Below are 24883 nucleotides of genomic sequence, written 5' to 3'. Positions count from 1 at the left end.
CGGAGGGGCTCCGTGGGTTGGGCGACTGCCTTTGGTTCAGGTCAATCCCGGAGTCCCGGGATCGAGTCCCACATTGGGCTCCCAGCTCCACAGGGAGTCTGCTTCTCCCTCAGACTTCCCATCTCATGCTCGCTCTCTCTCTCTCTCTCTCTCTCTCTCTATCTCAAGTAAATAAATGAAATCTTTGAAATCTTTTAAAAATCTTTTAAATCTTTTAAAAAAACTATCTGGATTTCTGTTGGCGACAAAGTCATAGGTGCACTTGACATCGCTGAGGTTTCTGGCCCCTGTCCCTGATGGGAAAGTAAATATTAGAGGTGGGTGAAAGTCAGGATGTCAGTGTTTTCTGTCCAATTTCAGAAACCCCAAACTCCTATCCCCTGGCCTCCCCCTCCCCAGGTTCTCCCTGTGGACCCCGGGTTAAGAACCCCTGTCCTGGGTAATATGGTTGTGTAGGAGGAGCTAGAAGAGAAGGGGGTGGGGTGAGGGGCAGAGACGGACCCCAGGGTTGATTGAGTGGGTCTCTCTCTTTTTTTTAAAAGATTTTATTTATTTATTTGACAGAGAGAAAGAGAGAGATCACAAGTAGGCAGAGAGGCAGGTGGGGGGGGGGGTAGCAGGCTCCCCGCTGAGCAGAGAGCCCAATGAGGGGCTTGAACCCAGGACCCTAAGATCATGACCTGAGCCAAAGGCAGAGGCTTAACCCACTGAGCCACCCAGGCGCCCCTGAGTGGGTCTCTTTAAAAGGAAGAGATCAGGCCAGTTTTGTGCTTCTGGGCCTTTGTATATGCTGTTTTTTTCTGCTGGACGTTCCCATCGGTGCCCCATCTGCACCCCCCCTCCGACCTCCAGTGTGTCCTTGGAAGCCTTCCATGTGTCCCACCCCCAGCACGTGGTGCCCGCACTGTTGCCCCTGGTGTCTGCTCAGAGCATCTACACTGAGCTCAGGGACTGACCCAGCCAAGGCCTCTGCTGGGGCTGCTCCATCTCTAGGTGTCCAGCGCCCAGCTCGACACTGGGGCTCGGTTGGTGCTTGCTGAATAAACTTATGAGTGAGTGACAGAGCGGGTGAATGAATGAATGACAAAGTCACGCCTTGCAAGCCACAGGCTCTCCCTGCGGGCCTCACATTTCAGAGAGAACTGCTTGCACTGACCTGTTACCTTCCGAATACACTTAAAAAAAAAAAAGGTATATATTTTTTAAAGATGTATTGATTTGAGAGAGAGAAAGATGTATTGATTTGGAGGGCGGGCAGGGGAGGGGGCAGAGTGAGAAGCAGAGGGAGAATCCCAAGCCGACTCCCCACTGAGCCCAACACAGGGCTCGATCCCACGACCCTGAGATCCTGACCCGAGCTGAAACCATGACTCAGATCCTCAACCCTCTGAGCCACCCATGTGCCCTAAAAGTTATTTTTTTAAAAAGTGGATCAAACAATGGATAACAACAATGGAATATTATTTGGCCATAAAAAGGAACGAAGTAGTGGCTTGGGCTACCTTACGGATGACCCTTGAAAACACGATACTCAGGGAAAGAAGCCAGCCACAGAGGGCCACATACGTGATTCCATTTATATGAAACTCCCAGAACCAGCAAATCTAAAGAGACAGCAGATTAACAATCCTTGTCTTTCAGCTACAGGCAGTCATCCGATCGTATCTAAAGGCAGAGAATCAGCAACGGTCAGCAGAAACCTGCCATGTGTCAAGATGAGAGCCAGAGAATACATCTACAAGAGCACAAATAGCCACTTCTGAGGGAGGACCGGGCTGTGCAGGGCGGGTGCAGGGGACTGCCGCTCGCCAGGATAAGCCTTATAGTTCTATGGGTCCTTTTAAAAACGTGCACCCGTTACGAATTTTATTGGAAATGAAAGCTAGAGGAAGAAGATGGAGGCTCAGAGGGGCGAAGTAACTTGCTGGGTGTCACACAAGATTCAGAGCTGAGCCTGTCCCGAGTTCAGGTTCGAGATGGGGGAGGACCCTGAAGGACTGACCTGATGCCAGTCGGGGGTGGTAGGCTGTCTGCGCAGAGGGACCAGCCTTTGAGGAAGTAGGTTATTTTCACTCTCAGATGAGGCTGAAGTGAGAGGCATTTGTATCAACAAGTCTCTTGGAAACCAAAAGGCCCTTTTGGCATGTCTGACCTTGCAGGCTGTGTCCTGGGGATTCAATGTCCACCAAAGCCTTGGCTCAATGCCAGCAAATTAGCAGAGTGTGCCCTAAGTAGAGTGCCCTGTTTTGCAAGCCCACTGAGGGCAGTCACACCTGTGTCAGACAGAAGGGTTGGGTTTGAATTCGGGTCTCAGCATCTGCTTGTCCTCAGGACAGTCGTGGGGAAGTGCTGAGCAAGATTTGGTCTGGAAAATAGGCATGGGTCATGACACTGTGAAGGGGTAGGACTAGGGGGACCCAGGAGGAAATAGCATGTGCAAAGGTCCAGGGGCCTTGGTCTGGAGCCAATATGAGTCAGTGGAGCTGGAGAAGGGGTCAGGGTAGCAGTTGACGAGATGGGGTTGAGGGTGTCAGCAGGGCTTTGAAGTTTGAAGGACTTTCAAGGTGGCTATCCAGTCATTGGACAGTAGAGGAGGCTTGTGGCTGTGCTGAGTGCACACAGCATTTACCTCCCCAGGTCCCCTTCCCTTTCCAATCTGCCCCAGACCCTGACCCTCCCCTGGGGGGGGGGCACCCATCAGTTTTCCCCAGCAGAGACCCAAGGGCCAGCCTGCCAGTCCTGCCCCTAACTAGTGCAGTCGAGGAAACCTGGGCCAGCCGTTCAGCCTCTTGAATCCCCCCCAGAAAGAGGGGATCCCAGTTCCTCACTCCCAGGGCTACCACAGAACTGTAGTCCCCCCTGAGATGTGCCTGGCACCGGGCCTGGTACTCAGGTGATGCCCAGGGGTGTTAGTTCCTTAGCCATCATCTCTCTCCTTGGTTCCTATCCAGGCAGGGCTAAGTGCCTGTCATGTATCAGGGTTTCGGCCTGGGGCGCGGAGAGAGAGATGAAAGATCACGGGGTGTAAACAAGCAGGCCAGCAGCCCAGGGTAAGGGGGTCCCTGCAGGGAAAAAGGAAGATGTCCAGGGCCTGCAGCAGCCCCCAGCTGCAGGCTCTGGGAAGATCAGTCAGAGCAAGCCAGGAGAAGGGGGAGTGGGTGGGGGAAACGCAGGCTAGGCGGAGGACCCAGGGCCGGGGCGGGCCTGGGGCTGGAGGGGGGTGGGGCAGAAGGCCAGGGTAGCTGGAGCGAAGGAGCTGGGGGGGAATTCGAGGCCACAGGAGGGACCCGGAGGGATCCGGAGGCCACAGGGCTGAGATCCGAAGGGCCTGGGCCCTCGCAAGGACTTGTGTCTTTATCCCCAGAAAGCCACTCCGAGGTTTGAAAACTTAGCTACGGCCACTGGGTGGGGAAGGGAGGCGGCAGCGGCGGCTCCAAGGCACTGGGCCCTGGGGTCCGCGAGGGGAGCAGCCACCCACCGCTTTCCCGACACCTCACGGCCCTGGGCGGAGCCCTCGGCCCTGCCACCACGCCCACAGCTCGGCGGCGAGGCTCCTCCTCCATCGCTGGTTGGTCGGGGCGGGGACACCTGATGCGGAGCGACCAATCGCCGCGCCGGATCTCGGAGCCCCGCCACCCCGGCCCGGCCCGACTGTGCGGCGAGCGCTGACAGGAGCACCGGCACGGGGCGGCACAGGGCGGGCCGGGTGGTCCGGACCACACCACTTCCGGCCCCAAGGCAAGTCCGCAGTTAGCAATTCCCGGGACGTCCCCGTGGCCGAATGACCAGTCCCCACGAACTTCCTGTGACGGTGTTCTCAGAGGCCGCCCCGGGCCCGCGGTCGTTTCTCGTGCGGTCTGGCACCTCGTCGCCGTCCCACCGCGCCCTGCCGAGCCGCAGTTCCTGGCCTCTGAGGGTCGGGGGCCAGCGGGGGACGCCCCTCCCCTTCTGTGAGCTCCCGACCTGCAGGCCGCCGCCTCCGCGAAGCCTTCCTTGCAGGCCGCGCGGCAGACTCCCCGCATGTCCGATCTCCGGGCCTGGGAGTTATAGTCATCTGGGGATGCTTCTCCCAGAGGGGCACGGCCGGGGCAACGGCCCCTCCCCAGACGGGACCCCAGGCTCGTCGGGGGCCCGTCAAGGCGAGGTGAAGGGCGGAAGTTGGCCGGGGCCAGCTGCGTCCCGTACCTTCCGCTGACTGCAGGGAGACGCGGGCGGCCCCTCGGGGCGTGCGAGGCTGGGCGGCCGGGAGCCCCGCCGTCCCTCTCCGGACTCTCGCCTGCGCAGGTCCGGATGGGGTACGGCTGGGAGCCCGGGCCCTAAAGACGGTCGGGGTGGGAGAAGGGGACATGCTCCTTAGCGCCCAGGTTCAACCCACGGGCACGTCGCGCAGCTCGGCGTCGGGGTACGGACGCGCTGGGACGCGCACAGCACCGAGCGGATCCGGAAAAGAGACTCTCCCGGAGGGCAGCGGCCCCCGCTGCGGGGCGCTCACCCCGGTGGCACAGCGTGCCGAAGCAGGGGCGTGAAATCCGACCTTACTGCTTCATCGTGCTATGTGCGGCGGCTTCCAGGCACCCGAGGTGGTGCAGTGAAAAGTGCAGCCCGCGATCCTTTCCTTCGTGTTCGTGTTTTAGTCCTTTCCTATTTTTTATAACTATTTGTTTTACTTATTTTTTAAAAGATTTTATTTATTTATTCGACAGAGAGAGATCACAAGTAGACAGAGAGAGAGGGGGGAGCAGGCGATCCCAGGACCCTGAGATTTTGACCTGAGCCAGAGGCAGCGGCTTAAACCGACTGAGCCACCCAGGCGTCCCATATGTCAATCTTCTCTTTTAAAAACAACAAACAAACAAACAAACAAACAAAACCAGCCTGGGTCAGGTCATGATCCCAAGGTCCTGGGATCAAGCTCTGCATCGGGCTCCTTGATTCTTGCTCGGCAGGGAGTCAGCTTCTCTCTCAGCCTCTGCCTGCACTCAGCCTGCTGTGCGCGCGCTCTCTCTCTCTGACAAATAAATAAATAAATAAACAAATAAAATCTTAAAAGAAAAGATTTAACATATAGTCGATCTTTGTGAATAGTCAGATGTCCAGTAACAAAGGAATAGTCTGTTTTTAGGGTAGAGAGACTGATATAAATTAATTAACTCTAGCTCAATAATTAAGTTTAAGGTCTTCTCTAATCTTGATTTTTTTGTACACATATCTGTGAGAGATGTATTAAAATTTCCTACTACGGGGGCACCTGGGTGGCTCAGTCGGTTGGGCATCCAACTCTTGGTTTCCCCTCAGGTCATGATTTCAGGGTTGTGAGACTGAGCCCTGCCTTGTGCCCTCCGTGCTCAGCGCGAAGAGTCTGCTTGAGATTTTCTCTCTCCTTCTCGAGACTCTGTCCCCTGCTGCCTCCCCCACTCCTTTCACCAGCACACAGGCTCTCTCTCTCAAATAGATAAAATCTTTATTTTTAAAAAAGATTTTATTTATTTAACAGAGAGAGAGAGAGAGACATCACAAGTAGGCAGAGAGGGAGGAAGCAGGCTTCCTGCTGAGCAGAGAGCCCGATGTGGGACTCGATTCCAGGATGTTGAGATCATGCCTGAGCCGAAGGCAGAGGCTTAACACACTGAGCCACCCAGGCGCCCCTAAATAAAATCTTTAAAAAATACTTCTTGCTATAGGGGGCACCTGGGTGACTCACTCAGTTAAGCATCTGCCTTTAGCTCAGGTCATGATCTTGGGGTCCTGGGATCGAGCCCCTGTCAGGCTCCCTGCTCTGTGGGGACTCTGCTCCTCTCTCTCCCTCCACTCCTCACCCCTGCCTATGCTCTCTATTACTCTCTTGCTCTCTCTCAAATAAATAAAATCTTTAAAAAAATACTTCCTGCTACTGATGTACTTTTTACTCGTCCTCCCTGTATCCCTTTCGTTGTGTGAATGCAGGTACGTGTTACTGCAAGCACACGTACTAACGTCTGCTCCTTGGCACTCAGTAGATACGTTCCATCAACATCGTGACTTGCACTCATCATTGTTACAAAATGTTCCTCTTGACCTCAACCAATATTTTGCCTTGAACTTGACTGCTGCTTTCTGTTTGTTGGCACTGCCCCTTGCACGGCCCTTTTATTTTCATTCTCTGAGTCTTCTTGTTTGAGGAGTGTCTCTTGCCCCCAGCTTACAGCTGAATGTGAACCACCTTCCAGGCATTTCCTTGTACAGATGAGTTAACCCATTTGCACGTATCCCTGTGACAGATCTTTCTCAGTCTCAATTAAGCCATCTTATTTTATGCTTTCTATTTTTGTAGGCTATAAAATATTTGCTTAATTTGGGTACAAGTGTTTCTTTTGATACTTTTGGAGATTTTGTAGCTGTGTCCTCGTGATTACCTTTATAATTTTATATATAACACACTTCATCCTTTATTTCTCTAAAGATTCTCTGTTGGCCCCCAACGATGAGTAATGATGACACTATTAAGCTCTCTCTCCTTTCTTCCACCGTCCTTATCACAATATAAATTGAAGTGGAAACAAACGTCATTTTTTTTAAAAGATTTTATTTATTTATTGGACAGACAGAGATCACAAGTAGGCAGAGAAGCAGGCAGAGAGAGAGGAGGAAGCAGGCTCCCTTCTGAGCAGAGAGCCCGATGCGGGGCTTGATCCCAGGGTCCTGGGAAGGCAGGGCTTTAACCTTCTGAGCCACCCAGGCGCCCCGAAACAAACGTCATTTATACCTACAGACATCCTTGTGTCTAGGATGTCATCGATTTTAAGATGCCCACTGAGGTAGTTCACAGCTTCTCGAAGGAAAATAAAATTCTGTCCCATCCCACATGCCCTGAGGAGGGTTAACAGTGGCCATGCTTGAGATGGAATTCAAAGGCATCTTGATTTCCTTCCCTCTGTCCCTATGTCCCTGCCTAGGCTGCCTGAGATCCTTGTCCTGCCTACCACCACTTGGAAGAGGCATCCCGTGTCCTTGCCAAGGACCACAGTCATGCGTGTCTCAGCAGGAGCCACCGGTGTGGAGGGGCTGGGCTGTGTCAGCCTGGATTTCAGGTGGCCCAAGGCTCTGCGCTGAGACAGCTGACCTCGGATCCATCCTGCCTAACGCTCCTCTTTTCTGAATCCGGGCATAGCTGGCTGACACTAGCTCAGAAGCAAGTCAGGCTTGATGTCAACTTACTAAAGCATTCTGGACATTTCTCAGGACCCCAGAGTTCCCAGAAGAACCCAGCATTCTCCAGCTCCCACCTGTGGCTGTGCCAGTCACACCCGCCCTGCTGAGCCTCCTCTAGCTCCCATGTGCCAGCCGGTCCAGAGCATCGCCATCCCGACCACACCTTGTGCTCATCTCTCTCCAGGCCTTTGTTTTGGCTGCTTCTCCCCACCCCCCACCCCCAGGGCTATTTTGCTGGTCAGAACTTCACCATTCCCTGAGACTCAGCCTGTACATCACCTCCCAGAAGCTTCCGTTCCTCATTCTCCGGCTCCTCAATCCTGGCTAGGGGAGCTGGCCCCGTGCTCCCTGGACGCTCAGGTTCCATCATCTGACTCACATCTCTGCCTCCCCTCCCCGAGCTGGGCTGGCTACAGAACTCTCTGGGGAGGGCTTTGGAGTCCAACAGGACGGGCTTCCCCAGAACGCCAGTTTCCAGGGTTGTACAAGGGGGACATGGATCAGTGGTCCCTATCGTGCGGATGGGTGGAGAGAGCTGTGTTCGACCCGGGGGACCCAGCAGTGGAGACAGTCCAGCCTGCCAGCATGGAAGAGGCTCGAACTAACATTAGTCCTCGTGGTATGTTATTACAGTAGCACTGGAGGTGGAAATTAGAACATCGCAGCTCACTAAGGTGTATTTACATTGAAATACGGAATCTGGGGGCGCCTGGGGGGCTCAGGTGTTAGGCATCTGCCTTTGGCTCAGGTCATGATCCCGGGGTCCTGGGATCGAGCCCATCGGGCTCTCTGCTCCGTGGAAAGCCTGCTTCTCCCTTTCCCATTGCCCCTGCTTATGTTCCCTCTCTCGCTGTCTCTCTTTCTGTCAAAGAAATAAAAACTTTTTTAAAAGTTAAAAAAAATTAAAAAAAAAAAAAGTATAAAATCCGAACGTGAGCAACCAGATGAATGTTTGCTTGCGGGATGCCACCCTGCGACTCCGCGCAGGTCAGGTGCTCACACATTTCAGGTCCCCGGGAGCCTTTCCTGGGGGCAACTGCTATTTTGCCTTTTGCCACTACAGATTAATTTTGCTGGTTTTGGGTTCTTTATTTAAATGGCACATGCCGCATGTACTCTCTCCCATCTAGCACCTTTCACACTGTACGTTATTTATCTGTATGTCGTTGTAATGACAATAATAGCACGGCAAGTGCTTAGTTAAGAGACTTAGTTGAGGGAATCTGACCCGTCAGCTTTTTTTGTACACTAGAATGTGACCGGAACCAAACCCGTTGTTGAAAAAGGCACTGGAGGTGGAAATTAGAACATCGCAGCTCACTAAGGAGCTCATTTTACAGGTCACTGGTGTCTGTGGTTTGGGTTGGCTGGTTATAATGCCCCTGGAGCACCCCGGGGTCACCTTGGGTGGTGGCTGTGATCCTCCCTTAGGGTCATGCTGGGCCCTGCTCCCACTCTTCTCCCTGGCCCAGCGGGGGGAAGGGCCAGCTCCTTGCCTAGGCTTGGTGTCTCTGCCTGTCTAGAGGACTCCTGCTCTTGTCCTTTGTGGTCTAGACTGAGCACCCAGGAGGTGAGACACGCAAGATGCCCCTGGTTTGTTCTCAAAGGGAGAAAACATTCCCTCATCTTGCTCCAAAACCCCCATATAGAAATCTCTGGGCTGATGGCAGGCCAGGGGGATCCTAGGGGGTGGATTCCCAACGGTCCCTGTGCACCAGGTCACTTCTAGAGGGACAGGCCATGGCTGCTCTTCCCAGCATCTATTCCACAGCTGGGAAACCAAGGCTCAGAGTGCAGACTGAGTCTTTATGCAGTGTTGGATGAGGACTGCCCTGGATCTGCACCTATTAGGTACCTACTGTGTGCCCTGTATTGGCACTGATAACTCAGATTTAAGACGACCTGTCCGGGCCAAGGACAGCCATGCTCAGGAGAGATGTCCGGGCAATCCTCACCAAGTAAGCAGCCTTTGAAGTGTGAGTGCCAGCCCCAAATAAGGACATTCCCAACAGAGGAACTGCCCAAGCAAAAGTGTACCAGCGTGAAGGCCATGGGCTTCACTGACAGCAGAGCACTCAGAAGGGGGTTTGGATGAGGCTGGTCAAAGACCCTGCTCAGGGGTGTGCTGGTGAACACGGAGACTCTTTCTGGGGCAGATGCAGGACCCCACCTCTAGGCTCTCCCTTCCACCCTCGGTGTAACCCCGTGCTGGCCCACAATAAATCCTTCTCTGCGGCAGATGGATGAATGGGGGCTGAGTGAGTGGGGTTTAAAAGCAGGCAGGGCCAGGTAGGCAGATAGGGTTGAATGAGCCAGGACCCTTGGCCTATGAGGCAATTAGGTCAGCATGAGGATTAGTCCCAGGCATGCTGTCTAGTCTTACCTCCTGGAGCAGGCCATTCCTGCACTCCACTCTCCAGGGGAGCCAATATCTGGTGGGGCAGGCAAGAGCCTTGGCAGCCCCTGGTTCAATCAGTGACCAACAGGCTGAATGTGCCTGTCTCTTTCAAGATCTCGGCTGCAGTCCCCCCTGTGCCTTTGCTCTCTGCAGAGGTGGAAGTGTCATTGACCCAGACTCTGCCAAGTTGGCCCCAGGACCAGGGGACCCAAGAAGAAATGTTCCAGGAAGATTCACTGGTGGATGGATTTGTTTTACAGGACTTTTAATGGTCCTCTCTTGTGGCTGTATCTCTTCCATACCGCCTCTCACCCCACGCCCGACCCAGGGCTAGAGACCCTCCCAAGCCTTTCCAGATGACCCTTCCCCACCCACGAACACAGCAAGCAGGCTCCTTCCCACCACCAGGCCTTTCCTCTGCTGGAAATCTCTCTTCTGTGGGTCAGGAACTCTCTCTCTTCCTTGTGCTTGGATGCCGGAACCCACGGACCCACTTACACCTTCAGGACTCACCCGTCCCCAACCCCAGGCCGTGGCACTGCTTTAGCCACCCGAGATCCTCCCCTCCACTGAACGGGTCCACAGAGCCTGGACCACGTTCCAAGGTGGAGACAGGGCAGGGGTAGGGGGTGTTACCTACCGGCCCCAGATAGGGGACCAATGAACCGGTGTAAAAGAGGTTAAAATGAGAATTCCAAAACCTAAGTTCTTTGCTCCTCCTTTGGCCCAGTGCTGAGATGTCCTCCTCCTCTGTAGTCCTGCGGGCGGGTGGGATGGGGGCCCCTGGGCACCGGCGCCGGGGTTCCTACCTGCCGCAGGCACATCCGGGCCCCAGGAGAGCCCGGGTGGCGGAAAGCTGAGGCACCTTACTTCAGAGCCCAAGGGTGGTGCTCGCAGGGGCGTAACCTGGGAGTTACGTAACAGCGACGCCAAGGCCCAGGGGCCGTCGGGACCCTGGCGCAGGCGCGGGGCGCGTTGGCTGACCTCCCACCTGCAGGGGGTGCAGGGCGGGGAGCGAGAGGAGGGCGAGGCTCAGGGATGCTGGCCCTGAGGGGTGCGCTAGTTTTAAAGCATTAATTAGGCATCTTTTATTCTTTTAAGTGATCCGCCCTTGTGAAACAGAGCAGGGGCGTTAAAACGACCACCCTGGTCCCACAGCCTCACCTCCGGGAAGTCACCCCTGCCTCGGGCTTGGGAGCTCCCTTCCAGGTAGAGCAGACGCTCCGACGATGCCGTCACCGCGCACGCGCACCTGCAGATAACACCGAGCGCGCAGACAGACACACACCCGTGGGGACGCTCGGATTGCAGGAAGAGGTTGGTCGGAATATTCCGGGCTGTGGGTGTGTCCACGCAGACACTTGTCCGGTGACGAATCTACACACCAGTCTTGCAGGTTTTCCGGATCTGCTCCGCGCGCTCCATCCACGGGGCGATCCACGTCTCCAACCCGTGCTTCCCGCCGCGGGCGAGGCGGGGCTGGAGGCGCAAGGTGGCCGATGACACAGTGCCAGGGCTGTCTGGGTGGTGGTGACGGGGTGCCCTGCGTGCAGGCTTGGGGGCTCACCCACGCCTTGGAATTCAGGAAGATGCCAGGGACGTGAGGGCAGAGCCGACCCGAGGAGACGGCAGAGGTCAGCAGCTGGGCAGGGGCTGACCCTGGACCTCTGCGAGGGACATGTCTGAGGCCTTTGGGGCCCTCCAGATGTGTAACAGTCACCGATGTGGAATTTTCCCCTGCAACTGCAATCCTGCTGAACTGAGACGCCTAAGGGGAGGGCTGTCCCATGTCCAAGGGCTTTGGTGTATGTGAACGTGCGCCACGCTCACTCCGCCTGGCATTCCCCATTCCCCCCCACTCTGTGAAGCTCTGGGGAGCTTTCCTCTTCAAATCCACTGTCCTCCAATGGGGAGGGTGACCATAAGCCCAGCAGAGTCCATCAGTGGGGCTGGCCCAGTGGCTGACAATGACTTCCACTGTGAGTGTGGGTGTTGGGTGGGGGGTGTTGGGTGGGGGGAGCTGAGCATCTTCCTGCTGCCCCCTCAGGCCTTTGAGTCATCAGCCTCTGCTGTCCAGGGACCAGCTCCAGGCTCCAGCTTGGGTTTCCACCAGGTTGTGCCAGCAGCACCCGCATGCGATCTGAGCTTCTGACTGGGTCTCTGGGACTGTCAGAGCCAGGAGCTGGCCCCCTGGAGGGTGCCTCCTGATGAAACCCACGGACAGGTGGCAGGGAGGAGACAAGAGGGGAATGAGTGTGCAGTGCGCCAACCCCAGGCTGCTCCAGTGCCTGCCTGCCACACGGTCACACCCGGGCCTGGGGATCCAGCCCTGGAGACCAAGAACATTCTAGAACATTGATTTGGAAGCCTCAGCTCTGTGGCCGTCAATACTCTGGTGGAGTGCCCACCAGCCAGACAGGCTGGGGCCAGAGCTCATGCCTCTTCTTCTAGCTGAGCCCGCTTCCTCCTTTGGGGCAGGGGAGAGTGAGGGCCCCCAGACTACAGCAGGACAGGAACTGTCCTTGACCCAGGCTGGCCAGTGAGCTGGAGAAGGTCCCGACTTCTGGGGCCCCATGATAGGCCCCAAATGTCCACACCCGACTAAGTTTGTTTGGATATGGTGTGCAGTTGAAATCCCTCTCCCCTCCCCAAAACAGGGCCAACTTTTCCAACCGGTTTTTATTTTGTCCTTAAGCCACACCGCTGAAAATGATTTAATCAAAGTGGAGCCCTGAATTCGGTCTCGGGGCCTGGCTCTGTGCTGGCCCGGCTCCCAGGGCCTGATGGCCTCGGGTGATCTGGTGAGCTTCACGGGCAGCTGGTGACTTCCTACAGCCCCACGCGCTCCCGTTCTCCGCAGCCTGGTTCTCTCCACGGACCCCTGCCAATGACTGGGGGCCTGGTGCCCAGTGCCTAGGGGAGGGGAGGGGAAGATCAAGAAGCTTCTGGGAGAAGGCGGCACTTGGACTGGGCACAAGAGATTGGACACAGCGAGGCAGGCGGGCGGAATGAGAGATCTGAGCACACGGGGAGGGGGTGGGTGTACGCTCAGCCATGTGTGTGTGCGCGCACACGTGTGTGCATGCGTGGGAGGCAGGCTGGGGTTCCGAGGTGGGAGAGGCATGGGGGCGGGGGGCAGTAGCGACCCCTGCTCCACCATCTTCCTGACCACGGTGTTGCTGCTGAAATCTGTGCCCAGGCCGATGCTTGGGGGTTTTTTTGTGTTGTTTTTTTTTTTTTTAAAGATTTTATGTATTTATTTATTGGACAGACAGAGATCACAGGTAGGCAGAGAGGCAGGCAGAGAGAGAGGGGGAAGCAGGCTCCCTGCTGAGCAGAGAGCCCAAGCGGGGCTCCATCCCACAACACTGGGATCATGACCTGAGCCAAAGGCAGAGATTTTAACCCACTGAGCCACCCAGGTGCCCCCAAACCTAGTATTATTATTTTTAAAAAGATTTTATTTATTTATTTTATTTGTCAGAGAGAGAAAACGCATAAGTAGGCAGAGAGGCAGGCAGAGGCGGAGGGAGAAGCAGGCTCCCTGTGAAGCAAGGAGCCCAGTGCGGGACTTGATCCCAGAACCCTGGGATCATGACCTGAGCCAAAGGCAGCAGCTTAAGTGTTCCCTTTTTTTTTTTTTAAGAGTTTTATTTATTTACTTGAGACAGAGCAAGCAAGCGAGAGAGCAAGAGAGGATGAGCGGGGGTGGGGGGCAGAGGGAGAAGGAGAGGCAGGCTCTCCACTGAACAGGGAGGCAGGCATGGGGCTCTGTCCCAGGACCCTGGAATCATGACCCGAGCCAAAGGCAGACACTTAACCAACTGAGCCACCAGGCGCCCTTTGTGTGCACTTTTGAATTAAAGTACAACATGTAAAATGGACACATCTTAACGATACAGCTCAGTGAAGTCTTACCTTTGTCTACACTGGGGTAATCACCACTTGGGGCCAGATGCAGACTACTCACTTTGAGCCTCACTCCACTCCCCCCTACTCCCTTTCATCCCTGGAAGAAACCACTGTTCAGTCCTCTAATACCACGGACTAATTTAGCTATCCTTCTCATAAATGGAAACACAGAGTGGTATGCTTTGTCTGCTTGTTGTTTTTTTTTTTTTTAAGTAAACTTCTAAATTTTAGAACAGTTTCAGATTTACACAGTTATTGGGAAGACAGTACAGAAAACTCTGTATATACTCCATTTCTGTTTCCCTTTTAATTAATTAATTTATTTATTTTTAAGGATTTTATTTATTTATTTGACACAGAGAGAGACACAGGGAGAGAGGGAACACAAGCAGGGGGAGTAGGAAAGGGAGAAGCAGGCTTCCTGCCATGCAGAGAGCTGGATGTGGGGCTCGATCCCAGGATTCTGGGATCATGACCTGAGCCAAAGGCAGAGGCTTAACGACTGAGCCACCCAGCTGCTCCCGCCCCCCCCCCCCTTTAAATTTATTTAAAAAAGCTTTAAAGTAATCTCCATGTCCAACATAGGGCTTGAACTTCCAGCCCAGAGATCAAGAGCCCTGTGCTCTACCCGCCGAGTCAGGCAGGCAGCCTGCCTGACTTTTTTACTTAACATCTCACATTAGTATGATAGATTTGTCACAACTAATGAGCAAATCTTTATACACTGTTACCAACTAGAACCCGTACGACATTCAGAAATCCTCAGTTTTTCTTTTTTTTTTTTTTTAAGATTTTGTTTATTTATTTGACAGACAGAGATTACAAGCAGGCAGAGAGGCAGGCAGAGAGAGAGGAGGAAGCAGGCTCCCTGCTGAGCAGAGAGCCCGATGTGGGGCTCGATCCCAGGACTCTGAGATCATGACCTGAGCCGAAGGCAGAGGCTTAACCCACTGAGCCACCCAGGCGCCCCAATCCTCAGTTTTTCTTAATGTCCTTTTTCTGTTCCAAGATCTCGGCCAGGACACCGCATTGCCTTCAGTCGTCATGTGTTCTTAGGCACCTCTTGGCTGTGACACGTTCTCAGCCTCTCCTTCCTTTTGATGACCTTAACAGTTTTAAGTAGTGCCGGCCCAGTATTTTGTGTCATGGTCCTGAACTGGAATTTGCCTTGATGTCTTCCTCAGGGTTGGACTGGAGTCGTGGGTTTGGGAGAGGAAGACCACAGAGGTGACCTGCCCTCCTCATCAGACGATTGATTTCATCTCTGCAAGGGTACATCCTGTCAACCTGACACGTCACTGTTCCTGTTGACCTTGGCCCCCTGGTGGAGGTATGTTGGGCAGTTTCCTCCATTGTAATGTGACTCTTTTCCCAGCTTCCACACTTTGGAAGGAAGTCTCTGTGCAGCCCATGCCTGAGGAGCAGGGAGGTGGGCTCCTCCTCCTTGAAGGTGGGGTATTGGCCTGAATTACTTGGAATTCCTCTGCGTGGAAAATCTCGCTTCTCCATTTGGTTACACAATTATTTATTTATTTATTTAGTTAGTTTTAAAGAATTATTTAAGCATGCTCCCCAGGCGCCCCTATGCAATTATTTATTGATACCAGTATGGACTCATGAGATTTGTTTAATACTTTGGGCTATAATCTAATGCTGTCTTATTATTTGTTGCTCAAATTGTTGTAGCTTTGGCCACTGGGAACTCTTTCAGTTGATTTCTGTGTCCCTTTGATGTGCCCCATCATTGGGTGTGTATGTGGTGTGTGTGTATGAGGCATGTGTGTATGTGGCGTGTGTGTGAAGAGTGTGTGTGGCATGTGTGTATGTAGCATATGTGTGTGTGGCATGTGTGTATGTAGCATATGTGTGTGGCATGTGTGTGTATGTGGTATGTGGAGTGTGTGTATGTGGCGTGTGTATGTGTGAGTGTGTGTGTGTGCTGAGTACTTCCTTACTTTCTGCTGTTGCAAGATGCTCGTCTTACGCATTCCTTGCTCCAATCCTAGAATCTGCCAGTTCTCCAAGGAGCCCTGGTTCCTCTTGTCGGAGAAGGGTATTAAAAATCAAGATCACGGGCGCCTGGGTGTCTCAGTGGGTTAAGCCTCTGCCTTTAGCTCAGGTCATGATCTCAGAGTCCTGGGATGGAGACTGCATCGGGCTCTCTGCTCAGCGGGGAGCCTGCTTCCCCCTCCCCCTCTGCCTGCCTCTCTGCCTACTTGTGATCTCTCTCCTGTGTCAAATAAATAAAATCTTTTTTTTTTTTTTAAGATTTTATTTATTTATTTGACAGACAGAGATCACAGGTAGGCAGAGAGGCAGGCAGAGAGAGGAAGGGAAGCAGGCTCCCTGCTGAGCAGAGAGCCCGACGTGGGGCTCGATCCCAGGACCCTGGGATCATGACCTGAGCCGAAGGCAGAGGCTTTAACCCACTGAGCCACCCAGGTGCCCCAAATAAATAAAATCTTAAAAAAAAAAAAATCAGGGGCGCCTGGGTGGCTCAGCGGTTGAGGCCTCTGCGTTCGGCTCAGGTCATGATCTCAGGGTCCTGGGATCGAGTCCCACATCGGGCTCTCTGCTCAGTGGGGAGCCTGCCTCCTCCTCCTGTCTCTCTCTGCCTGCCTCTCTGCCTACTTGTGATCTGTCAAATAAAAAAAACAAAACAAAACAAAACAAAATCAAGATCACATGTGATCAAAGGTACTGGGATGTCCTTGCCCCTGGGCGCTGTTTGCTGACAAAGCAAGGGAGTACATGTATGTATTCTAACTCCTGTGTATACGCATCTGTAATTATTTCTACAAGTAACCATCTGTATCTACGTTAAGCTCAATCTAATTTTATAATGGTGTCTCCACCTCTGATCAGTTACCACATGGAACATTCTAGCCTCTTCCCCTTGCTTATCTGTAATCTGCTCCAACCTGAAGAAACCTGGCTCTCACCATCGGCCCACCCCCTTTTTGAGAACTTAATTGTTCAATCCCAGTACATGTTTAGTGGTTCTAGAATTGTTAGCTGGTGTTCACATGGGAAGCAACTTCATCAGCGAGGGTACAGTCCTGCGTCTCCTCATTTCCCAAGTGACTCAGGGCAGCGTCTGATTCTCCCCAGTCCTTCAGCGAAGCTGGTTCAGGTATTTTCCCATCGATTAGATTCTTCCATTGTATTCTGTGTTCTTTCCTGGGATTCATGACTCCTAATTGGTTTTTTAAAATTATATGTACATGGAGGTCCGCTCTGTGATATCAAGGTGTATGAATCTTGACAAACACTAGTGTCTTTTATCCACTGTTACGGTCTTCTATATCATGATTTCACCTCCCTAAAAATTCCCCTGTGCCACCCCTGTTCACCCCTCAGCACCCCCAGGGCCCCTGGCAACTACTGGTCTGCTTATAGTCTCGATAGTTTTACCTTTTCCAGAATGTTATTGAGTTGGCATCATACAGTACATAGTGTTTTCAGATTGGCTTCTTTCACCTAGCAGTACGCATTTATGATTCCTCCGCGTCTGTTAGTAATTTGTTAGCTCATTTCCTTTTTTTTTAATGTTTGTGTATTTCTAAGTAATCCCTACACCCAATATGGGGCCCCTGAGTGGCACAGTCAAGTGAGGAAGCGTCTGCTTCCTCAGCTCGGATTGTGAACTCAGGGTCGGGAGATGGAGTCCCACATCTGGCTCCATGCTCAGTGGGGAGTCTGCTTGGGACTCTTTCTCCCTTTCCCTCTGCCCCTCCCCCACGCTCTCTCTGTTTTTCCCAAATTAATAAATAAAAACTAAAAAAAAAAAAAAAAAAGGCTGACATTGTCTTCCAAAGTGGCCATGCCATTCTGCATTCCTACCAGCAATGAATGGGAGTTCCCGTGGCTCCACATCCTCGGTGGCATCTGGGGTTGGTGTTGTGGATTTTATCCATTCCTGTAGGTCTGTAGTAGTGGCTCATTATTGCTCTCATTTGCATTTCCCTGGTGACAAATGATGCTGAGCATCTTCTCATGTGCCCATCGTCATCTAGTGTCCATCGTCATCTGTGTCTCCTGCAGGGAGCTGTCCAGGTCTTTTGCGCATTTGTTGGTTGGGTTATTTGTTATCTACTGTTGACTTTTAATATCTGTTTATATATTTTGGACTCAAGTCCTTCACCAGACTTGTGTTTTGCGAATATCTTCTCCCCATCTGTGACTTCTCTTCATGTTCTTTTTTTTTTTTTAAGATTTTATTTATTTATTTGAGAGAGAGAATGAGAGAGAGAGCATGAGTGGAGAAAGGTCAGCAGGAGAAGCAGACTCCCCATCGAGAAGGGAGTCCGATGCGGGACTCGATCCCGGGGCTCCAGGATCATGACCTGAGCCGAAGGCGGTTGCTTAATCAACTGAGCCACCCAGGCGCCCCTTTTCTTCGTGTTCTTATAACATTGTCTTTCACAGAACCAAAGTTATACATTTAATAAAATTGAAACTATACATTTTTTCTCTCTTTCACGGGTTATACCATTGGTGTTGTCTTTAAAAGCTCATCACCAAACCCAAGGTCATGTAGGTTTTTCTCCTATGTTTTCCTCAAGAAGTTTTGTCATTTTGCGTTTTACGTTTAGGTCTGTGATCCATTTTGAGTAAATTTTTTTTTTTCTAAGATTTTATTTGTGAGTAATCTCTATACCCACCATAGGGCTCAGGCCTACAACTTTGAGATCAAGCATGCCACGCTCCACAGACAGCGACAGCCAGGTGCCCCAATTTTGAGTATATTCTTGTGTAAGGTCTGGTCTAGGTTAATTTATTCTTTTGCATATGGACGTCCAGTGGTGGTAACACCATTTTCTGAGGAAACTGTCCTTTCTCCACTGAACTCTCTCTGCACTGTCGTCAAAGATCAGTTGAGTACAAGTGTGTGGGTCAGTATCTTCGCTTTCTGTTCTTACATTGATTGATTTGTGTGTCTGTTTCCTTCCTTCCTTCCTTCCTTTCAGATTTTATTTGAGAGAGAGAAAGAGAGCGAGGGCGCACACACAAGCAGGAGGAGCAGCAGAGGGACAGGGAGAAGCAGACTCCCTGCTGAGAAGGGAGCCCCTTAAAGGATTGATCCCAGGACCGTTGTCTCAGAGTTAAGTCTACAATTCTAGTCCTTTGTTATTACATCCCACTGTGGTGCTTGGGCTCCGCCTGGCTAAATCTGCATGTGAAAGGCACCCTTCCAAGCTGGTCATTAACTATCTCTAGGAAATGGCCCCAGGAGGGGTGGTCTCCCCCCAGTCATACAAGATAGCCAAAGGGGAAAATAACAGAAAAGAAAAAGGCAGGAATAGTACTGTAGGCCTTCCGGTGCATTGACATTATGTTAAGGACTCTTTGTGGTGATGATAAGGGGACTTTTAGAGCGTAGGGCACAAGTTTTCCTGAACAGCATAGAAAAAAATTGTATCATTAGAAAGAAGAGGGGTGCCTGGGTGGCTCAGTCGTTAAGTGTCTGCCCTGGGCTCAGGTCATGATGCCAGGGTCCTGGGATCGAGCCCCACATGGGGCTCCCTGCTCCATGGGGAGCCTGCTTCTCCCTCTCCCACTCCCCCCTGCTGTGTTCCCTCTCTGTCTCTCTCTGTCAAATAAATAAATAAAATCTTTTTAAAAAAGAAAGAAAGAAAGAATAGTAAAGAGTGACACAACTTGGGACGCCTGGGTGGCTCAGTTGGTTGGGCAGCTGCCTTCGGCTCAGGTCATGATCCCAGCATCCTGGGATCGAGTCCCACATCGGGCTCCTTGCTTGGCAGGGAGCCTGCTTCTCCCTCTGCCTCTGCCTGCCATTCTGTCTGCCCGTGCTTGCTTTCTCTCCCTCTCTCTCTGACAAAAAAAAATAAAAATAAAATAAATAAAATAAAAATTAAAAGAAAAGAGTGACACAACTAGAAGTATCAGGGCTTCTGGGCTGACTCATACCTAAGTTTCTCATTTATGTGGCACTGTCCAAGGCAATCAATCTGAAATTCCCAGGGTTTCTAACAGTATCTCAGTGGGGTTGTAGAGTGTTAAAAGTGTGCACATAGGGGCGCTTGGGTGGCTCAGTGGGTTAAAGCCTCTGCCTTCGGCTCAGGTCGTGATCCCAGGGTCCTGGGATCGAGCCCTATATCGGGCTCTCTGCTCAGCGGGGAGCCTGCTTTCCCCTGCCTCTCTGCCTGCTTGTCAAATAAATAAATAAAACCTTTAAAAAAAATTTTTAAAAAAAGTGTGCACACATATAGTTGTTTGTTTTGTTATTGTTTGTTTTTTGATTTCACTAATATTATCGTGGTGGGTTTTGGGGGGAGTCAAGCTGGCAGGTCCAGCAGTGATGCTGTCGGGATTATGATCTCCTGGTTTAGTGAAGTTTGTGCGAGGCGACGTGGTGTTGTGTGTGACCAGGTGGATGGGTGGTGGTGGTCCTGGTGGGAACCCCAGGGCCAGAGATCCTGGTGGAAGGCTGGAGGGTTAATAAGGAAAGGCACTAGGGGTTAGGCAGTCCTTTCCTCAAGGGGGTCCTGGGTTGACTAGTATGAGGCAGGCGCCCCCTGGGGGAAAGCATTATCTCCATTAATTGTTTGGCTGGCCCAGAATAGTGACCTGGGCCAGATTTCCCTTTGGGTGTGGCATGTTTGCACAGACATGTAGGTGTGTGTGTTTCCATGGGGAGCAAGGAGTTAACCAGGATCCTGGCAAAGCAGACAGAAAGTTCAGAAACATCCCAGAATCCCTAATCCTAAAGGAAGGAAAGCAGTCAGGGTCTGCGTCCACTGTGCCTCGCAGAGGCGGTCTGTGGGCATGGCTGGGGCAGGAGTTCAAGAGTCAGGGTGAACTTGTCCCCGGGATCGCCAGCAGCCAGCTCGCGGGCTGTGGAGACGTCACCTGCGGTGTGGGCCCGGGTCCCTGCTCAGGGGGTGTGTGGCCGCTGTTCTTGGGACTCAGTGGGGTTGGGACAAGGCTGGGCTGGGCTCCGGCAGGAGCCTATAGGCAGGCCCTCCCATCTGGCCAGTGACTGGGGGCTCTTTGCTTCAGCTGGTTTGTTTGGGGATAGAAAAGTGGTGTGGTCTTTGGGTTGTGGGACTTGTACTAAGCAAACTTGACACCTGATTGAGGCAATGGCTCACCTGCAAGGTTTGGGCCTTGGATTACAAACCAGGGAGAAATCCCAGGAGAGTACTGAGACCAGTAATCAACAGAATGGTGTATGGTTACACTTGACAGGTTTTGTGTTTATTCCATGCATGTGTGTGTGTGTGTGTGTGTGTGTGTGTGAAGTTTAGGCTCAGATGGGCCCTCTATCAGATGAGCAGCCGTCTGGCCTGCAGGACAACCTATGGTTAATGAGGTCTAGGAGGATAGGTGCCCTCGCTCTGGCCGCCAGCCCTTCTGGGATGGGGGCAAGATTAGAAATTTATAAAGATGGGGGAGACAGTATTAGAGGCCTATATACGATATATAATGTCTTTATGACAATGGAGGGGAGACAAATCCCCCTTTAAATGTAGGAAAGGGAGTGTGGGACATTTTAAAATTTGACGTTGAGTTTTGAGTTGGCCAAGGACCTTGAATTAAGAGATATTAAGCCCTGGGGCAAGAAAGAGGCCCTGTTTGGAGTCCATTTGCTGGATTGGAATTTGTAAAGATGTTTGAGGAAACCATTATGTCCCTGAGCTCAGCCTCTCTGGCCCCTCCCAGGGACAGAAAAGTTCTACCAAGTGCCTTTTCCAAGAGCCTAGCACTGTGGATTCTGAGAAGTAACATGTGTACCTGATCATTGCCAGTCCTGTTTGTAACTCCAGACGGTATAGGAGTGGGCTGGCCAGGCCTTGCTTTTGGCCTCCAGATATGAGGAGACAGTTGTGATTTGGGGTATCTGTGGGGCAAGAGATTCTGAATCCTTTACCCTCAATGACCCAACAGTGTGTATAATCAACGTGCAGAGGGGGGTGGTTGCGGGCCAAGGCGCCAGTGCCAAGATGGCTGCCTGAATTCTGGCCAGTTGTGTTGACCATTGGGTCCTGACCTTCGTCTGGGACATCCTGAGGGATGGAAAGCAGCAGGGTTCCAACGAGTGCTGTCATCTTTACAGTGGCTGGCAGTGTAAGGCACATAGTCAGCAAGTTCTGGTTGATGTTCATTCAGTTAAGGGGCGCTGCTGGTTAGCAAGGTGCCTGGGGGAGGGGTGGCCTCCCCCCTGGGTGGAGCACATGGCATCTGGCCAGGGACTGAGGACAGGGGAGGCCCAGTGAGATGTGCCAGGGCGCTCAGGTCCGGCTCCTTCCTGTTGTAAGAGGCCTGGTCAGCCATTCTGAGCCCCTGACCCCAGCTAAGGGGCAGCTGTACTGTGAGGGTCCCGGGCTCCGGGGCTGTCAGTGCCCGTATTTCCAGGAAAGCCCGGTATGGAGAGATTCTGGTTTTAATGGTGTTTAGCATGAGGCCGAGAGAGGCAGTTTCTTTCTTTTTTTTTTTTTTAAGATTTTATTTATTTATTTGACAGAGAGAGATCACAAGCAGGCAGAGAGGCAGGCAGAGAGAGAGGGGGGGAGGAAGCAGGCTCCCTGCAGAGCAGAGAGCCCTATGTGGGGCTCAATCCCAGGACCCCGAGATCATGACCTGAGCCAAGGGCAGAGAGGCAGTTTCTTGCATCAGAAGACTTTGGACAACTAAGGGCCATCGGGGTGATCCAGAGAGCCCCGGGGACGGGAGGGGAGGTCGCCCGGGTCTCTGTGGTGGAGTCTCTGAGGCCCGCAGGGAGGGCCCGCTGGCTGAGTTTGGCTGGATCTTCGAGCCTTTCGTGAGCGGGGCCCACTGCCCTGGAGCTGATTCTGAGGAGCTGCCTGCGTCTGACTGAAGCAGAAATTCTAGAAGAGGGACACGTTGTCGTCAGAAGCCGGAGAGAATGGACAGATGCTGGACCTGAAGCAGCAGGTCCGGTGACGCTTGCTAGAGGAAGCGGTGGTCCCCCGGAGGTCACAGCTGCGCTCCTGGAGGATGGTGGATGCCGTCAGGTCTTGTTGGCCCGGATGGTTGTGTGAAGGCAAAGCTGCTGAGGCCCACGGTAGCCTGGAGAAGATGTGTGTCCTGCCGGGGGGACGGCGGCCAGGCTGAGGGGCCTGAAACGGGCTCTGAGCGGAGCACATTAGCCGAATCTGTAAGAGCAAGATTCTGCTGAGTTTTAGCAATATCGGGTATGGGGAACGGGGACCCAGTGGCCTGCCTCTAGGCAGCAGCCATGAGCTGGGGTGATTCCTTCTTCTCCCCTTCTTCGCCCTCCTCCTCCTCCCCCTTCGTCCTCTCTCTCCTCCCTCCCTCCAGATTCCCTATGGATGTGATCCCTCCTATCCCACCAAGTCAGGGGAGGAGTCCGGACTTTAGCAGACAAACAGCACAGGGAGGGACCTGTGGGGTGTCACGGCCCCTGAGCGGGGTGCCCTTGCACGGACACAGTATGTGGTCCAAAGTTTCACAGGTTATCTCGGAATAACAGCTCCCCCCTCCCTGGGGAGGCTGAAAAGTCGGGAGCATGGCAGTTTGGTTTGTCCAGCACTTGTCAGTGCGCTGGGGACCAGACACGGCCCTGGGAGGGAAGTAAGACATACCTCAGTCCCTTCAGAGGGGCCTCTCAGAAACTCACTTAGACCCCTAAGAAAAGAGGGGGTGCCCTGCAAGGTCATCCTGTGATCCAGGCAGGTAACAGCTTGAGCAGAACCTAGGGAGGACCCGGCTTCCGAGTTCCGGGTGGGAGTCCACGGCCACACCAGGCATGTGTGCCAGCCGGGGTGGCACCCGCGGGCTGGCTGTGGGCCAGGCTGCGGCTCAAGCCCGGTGCAGGCAGTAGGTGCAGCCCCCCCAACCCCCCCACCCCCCACCTATGGCCTAGGGGTATACCTGCCCAGCCTGAGCCGGCCCTCCCTGCTCCCCCGTCTGCTTGTTTTATAATGTTGATATTATTATTATTCAGGTGTCATGAGGCCATCAGATTTGGAAACCGCTGGGGCTGGCAAGGGAGTCTGTTAGGTATGGTTCCCAGGCCGGAGTTGCCCTGGAGGGCCTGGCCAAGGGGGTGAAGAGGGGAGGTGGGGATTAGCCGAGGGGCCAGGGGAAAGCCTGGGCAGGAACATTTCACAGGGTTTCCCCGGGGAGTGGTAAACGGGTTTAGGAGTGGCCAGTCTGAGTAATTCTGTTCCAGTTGTCTGTCGAGTTGTCAGGAACCTGGCTCTGGGGCGACGAGAGCCGGGAACACTGGCCCGGAGTGTGATCCCCTGGAGAAGGTGGTGCGGTGCGTGGGCTCCGGGCTGGTGAGTTCGCCCTGGGAAGGCCCCCAGGCTGGGCGTTTACCAGTGCGAGGAACTGGTTAGCCCTGGGACATCAAAGCATAAGAAATACAGAAAATCCAGAGTGTGGCCAACCCTGTTGGTGGAGCGCATGACTCCTGATCTCGGGGTCGGAGTCCTGAGTTACAGCCCATGGTGGGTGGAGAGATCACTTAAAAAAAAAAAAAAAAAGCTAGAGAGAGCCAGAAGGCGTGGGTAGTCCCCGGTGTTGGTGCGTCCAGAGCATTTCTGTTTCACTGCTGCCCACCAGTCCACACGTGGACTGACCATGGGGAGTCTGTCCGTCTGCTCTGCTGTGGTGGGAGGTTGGGGCTGTCTCCAGGAGGGGCTTCTACCAAGGATGCTGTTACGAATATTCCTATGCACGTCTTTGGTGGACTTCTGTCTTGGGGCCCCGTGCGCAGCAGGGGAGTCCTGTGTGGTGAGTCAGGGGGAGGTGATGCTTTGGGGATGTCACTGCAAGTGACCCAAAGTGGTTGAACGAGTTTCAGTCTTGGGGACACCCTGAAGCCTCTTTAGGCTGAAGGCTCGGGGCTTCTGATCTGGGGAGTCCCCATTGATTCCTTGTTCGACAGGATTCATCTGTTCCTTCACTGAGTACATTGCTATAGAGGCCATCCCCGTTCTGGGCATTAGGAACGCCAGGGGCAGACCCTCGAGAACAAGAAGCTCTGTAGGAGGGAACAGATAGAAGCAAGAACGTAAGTGCATGCTACAGATTTATTTCAGATGGGAATAATCGTGCTTCCATACAATTATAATCCGAGAGAGAGATGACTTCTGTAAAGAAGATAAGGCTTGTGATTTCTGTCTGTCAAATAAATAAATAAAATTAAAAAAAAAAAGAAGATAAGGCTGTAGAAGCACAGATGCTGCCCCTCCTCCACTTTTCTTCTAGAACTCTCGCCAGACAGATTCCGGGGTCCTGTACCTGTCCTTAAGTCTCTCGACTTTCATGGGCTTCCATGTCAATAGAACGTTGTTTTTTTAATTTTAATTTTTATTTTTTAAAGATTTTATTTATTTATTTGACAGAGGGAGAGAGATCACAAGTAGGCAG

General features: G+C 52.8%; 1 long non-coding RNA gene across 1 annotated transcript; it reads left to right on the top strand.

Annotated features, from left to right (window-relative positions):
• The first annotated feature begins 3042 nt into the window (after window positions 1–3042).
• Window positions 3043–15305, top strand: LOC125103728 (uncharacterized). The gene is made up of 3 exons (XR_007128479.1): window positions 3043–4295; window positions 7219–7807; window positions 14683–15305. It is a non-coding gene; the product is annotated as an uncharacterized LOC125103728 (long non-coding RNA).
• Window positions 15306–24883: the final 9578 nt, after the last annotated feature.

The sequence above is a fragment of the Lutra lutra genome, chromosome 7 (genome assembly GCF_902655055.1).
Source record: "Lutra lutra chromosome 7, mLutLut1.2, whole genome shotgun sequence".
Classification (NCBI taxonomy): Eukaryota; Metazoa; Chordata; class Mammalia; order Carnivora; family Mustelidae; genus Lutra; species Lutra lutra.
This window is presented reverse-complemented; position numbering and strand designations above follow the sequence as displayed.